Source organism: Hyposmocoma kahamanoa, unplaced genomic scaffold (genome assembly GCF_003589595.1).
Source record: "Hyposmocoma kahamanoa isolate Upper Pololo Valley unplaced genomic scaffold, ASM358959v1 160, whole genome shotgun sequence".
NCBI lineage: Eukaryota > Metazoa > Arthropoda > Insecta > Lepidoptera > Cosmopterigidae > Hyposmocoma > Hyposmocoma kahamanoa.
In genome coordinates, this window is record NW_020653575.1 from 4,645,304 (window position 1) to 4,649,357 (window position 4,054).

A 4,054-nucleotide genomic window follows, 5' to 3' on the forward strand; every position below is an offset into this window, starting at 1 on the left:
TCCACCAATATCGGCAGACTTTGTGTAGTAATAAAACCGTGATACGTATAACAACGTCGTCTATATCACTGGAAGCAGTAAATGCCCATTCGGGGCGGTGCCACAAGTTTACGGCTGGTGTACTTCTTTTTCCTTTCCACCTTTTTTAAACCGTCCTCGTCGCACAGGTCAACTCTTCTCGGTGGTACAGATGACACAGCTCCAAAAATGAGTATCCGTTTCTTTTTCTAGCTGCTGCAAAGAGCTTGATGATCTTGAAATAGCTGAGCAGATGTTCTTCAAGTTTAAGTTAGCCTTTAATAAGGACCTTAGACCCTTAGAGCGTGGAAAAAAAATAAAAGGAAAGCAGCTGCCATAACTACAGAATGAATGTGCATATCTAAACAAAAATAAAACGCTACAAATGGCGGATTTCTTTAGTGTTGTACCATAATCTATCGATAAGTCATTATCGACATGCAAATGTACGTTTAAACTGGCTTAGTGTCGTATTCTAGAACTCTACTCAATGCTCAAGTCAGGACTTGAGTATGATTCAAAGCACTAGAAATCATATTAGGGTTGTATTTCCAGTGCTTGAAATCATACTCAAGTCTGCTCAAATCCTGACTTGACCATTGAGTAGAGTTCTGGGACACGACCCTTAGTAAACTAATTTACTGTAATGAAAGTATGATTAAAACGTTTAATTAAAGTAGATCAATATTCCATTCGGGATTATCTTGTTCTATTTCTGCGATAGAACACGATGACATTTTGTTAATTTATATGTACTTTCTTTCTTTTCTGACATGTTTATGTTTTCAATGTCGAAATGCATCATATAAATATAACGTCTGATTTATATATGTCAACATAATATGTTCTTTGGTTTCCATAGTCTAAGATATATAAACTCACACACTGCTTATTTTTGTCACCCTGTTACAACTCTTTCAATATAAAAGTCTATTTTTGCCATTGACTTACAATTATATGGACGTCGGATCCGCGCTAAAAAGTGTCCGAACTTATAGGGCATTAAAATCGTATACAGAGCGTCATTCACGCTTTAATCTTCGTTTGTTCGACTGACAGCGAAGCAAGCAAAATTAGACAGTACTGCGATGACATTACAATTTAAATTCAACGTTTTAGCTTTTTCATATTCCTTTAAATGTCACTACGTTTAAATAGGTTGACTTGGGACATTTTTTTCGTGGTTTTTGTATTAGACCCGTCGTCCATTTATTTGTAAGTCAGTGATTTTTGCCGATTGGCCTAAGTAATAGGAACGAAATTTTTTACCAAATTATGTAATGATTGCATACAAAACTTTTTCTAGGAGTAAATTAAAATAATGAAACAGAAACATAAATAATGCTTAAAGATTATTTTCTTTACAATCCACGACCATTGACTTACAAATAAACAATGTCCACGACAACAAACTGAAACCAAAGCCAGGCTAATGCTACAACACAAAATATCAAAGGGATGGCATAGAACTGTCTGTAATTGGCAAAGTACCAATTATATTTTAACTAATCAGGAAGCAGTACAGCGTTTAAGTAGCGTCATATTTTATATTTTAAATTGTTTTTAAATAGTTATTTTTGCCAAATAATTACGCCTTTGTACCTCTTATGCAATATTTTGAGGTAATATTTATTAAAATAATTTTAATTTTAATAATTGGCCTAAATAGGCGTATAGAGACATTATTTTGTTCAGGAACGCAGTGACGCGTCTAAGGGCTCTTTTAATTAGTAAAAATATGAAGTTCTTTTTTTGAAACTCAGTTCTGCATCATTATTCTGAGAAAATTTGTTCAGTTCAATCATAGACAATAATATAATTGTGCTTCAGAATTAAATAGATCCTATAGAATGGAAAAAAAATAAATAAAAAGAGCGCCTTTGTGATTTTTTTTTTTTGTGATATGGTTTATGAAATTTTAATTGACAGATCAATTCGCTCTGGACCTTTTGGAGGGAAAAGTGTCGTTTTTATTTTAACTTTCAATTATTTTGTGAAATCTAATTTAAAGTGGAATAGGATAGTGCTATTGTGCCTTAATCGAAGATTAAAATGCGAAATATAAAGAATATCCGTATCGGCCCGTTTTAAGGAATCCCGAGTCAATCCAAACACGCCGCCTCAAATTGCCTATCCTCTTTGTGGCGGCCATATTTGCAGAAACAAACTTCATGTTTAGGCTGATGGCTTTGCCCAAGCCTTAATAAATAAATTTAAAAAAAAGTTGACAGATCAAAGTCCAGGAGTAGAAAAAAAGTTTTTCACGAGCATTGACTTACATTCACGAGTGATAGTTCGTTGAGGATGGAAAAAAGCAGTCTAAGATCGTATTGACAAACGATTAATGTACAAGAAATTAGTAACAATTCAACAAAAGATTACATTTTTTTTATTGCTATTTCACTGCCTCCGTGGCCGAACGGTTACCATGCCGGACTGCCACGCAGAGGTCCCAGGTTCGATTCCCGGGCCGGGAGAAATGTTTGTACGGCGTACATTTATTTCTCTCGTGAGTTTGGGTGTAATTTGTGGCTGTCTATGTGTGTGTCCATGGCACCTGCGACACAGGGTTTCCCTAGTGCGGGGCTATGTTGAGTGTGTGCGTTATTTATTTTATTTTATTATTTTACTACGTGTACACATTAAAGAAGGCGACTATACCTCTAATAGAACAGAAACTACCAAACAGTTGCTGTACAGAAGTGTTCATTGGTTAACTATCTCATTGTTTGAGAAACGCTCCAAGTTGGGTATTGTTCTTGTTTATGTAGCTAACTCACCTAGTAGTAGTATAATGGTAAACTTATTAGATAATCTTGCTATTATAACCAACATCTTGTTTTTAAGTAGTACAAAGTCTATAAATATAAAGTAAATATAAACGCTTTCTAAATATTTTTCAGGTTTCCCTAAACAACTAAAAGACGAGCAAAAGCTTCATAATTCAAATTCAAGAAAGAAAGAATACTTTCAAAACAAACATCAAGCGGCAAGGATCAAAGAGAGCAAGGAGACAATAAAGAAAAAACCCGAACTCTTCAATACTGTCGTAACTGTGACAATAAGAAGTCGACTCATATTGAACACTGATAATATACGGGTTGCCGATAACTACCTTTTAAAACCAAACCAACAAAGAGAAATTCCATCGATCCGGCTGGGCTTTAAGGCACGGGTCTCCTTTCAGACGAGGGTTCAGGCCATGGCGCAATGCGGGTTGGGGTCTTCACACGTTTTCCGAGGGTTGTGAACCTTCTTCAACGTGCAAGTTTCATCGCGATGTTTTTCCTCATCGAAAAGCTAATAATAAACTTCAAATTAAATTTCGAGAAACTCAGAGATGCGAGTCTGGATTCGAACCCACGACCCCCTGCTTGAAAGGCAGTAGGTCAAACCATTATGCTACCATGGCTTCGTCATCTCGCCATACCGTGGCTGAATATCAGTGATCATGGTAGTAAAACATCGTTTTTAATAAAATTAATATACTGTTTACTATCCGCTTACGCGATACATGCAGCCGTAGACGCATACCGCACCTAGAGGTGCCGGTGATGATTTTATACCGATTTATCGGATATCGAAGTTATAACAGGTAACAGAACTAATATTAATTGCTATTTCGGTAACTATTCTAGCAAACTATAAAGTTTTTAATGCCTGGGTCTGTCATTTAAAAAAAATCAACAACTTCAAAAATACGTCACGACAATCGTGTGTGTTATTGTTTGGGCTGGTGATTTCGGTGTTTATTTATTGAAAACATACCGTAAGTAGCGTTTTTTAAGTTTGCCCTGAATATAAATGTTTATAAACTATACTTTAAGGAGTAATTTCGTGGTAAACGGAATATTATCATATTTATCCAAGTACACCAAAAATTTCATTAGTGCTTTTTAAGTGCAGGATTTGCGGTTACTTACTGCATTTTATTTGAGATGTTTTTGTTGGTAGCACGGAGGGTATTTATTTAGTAATGCAGAATAATAAATTTTATTCATAAAAACTTGTATTTAAACTGAATGCTTTTCTAATT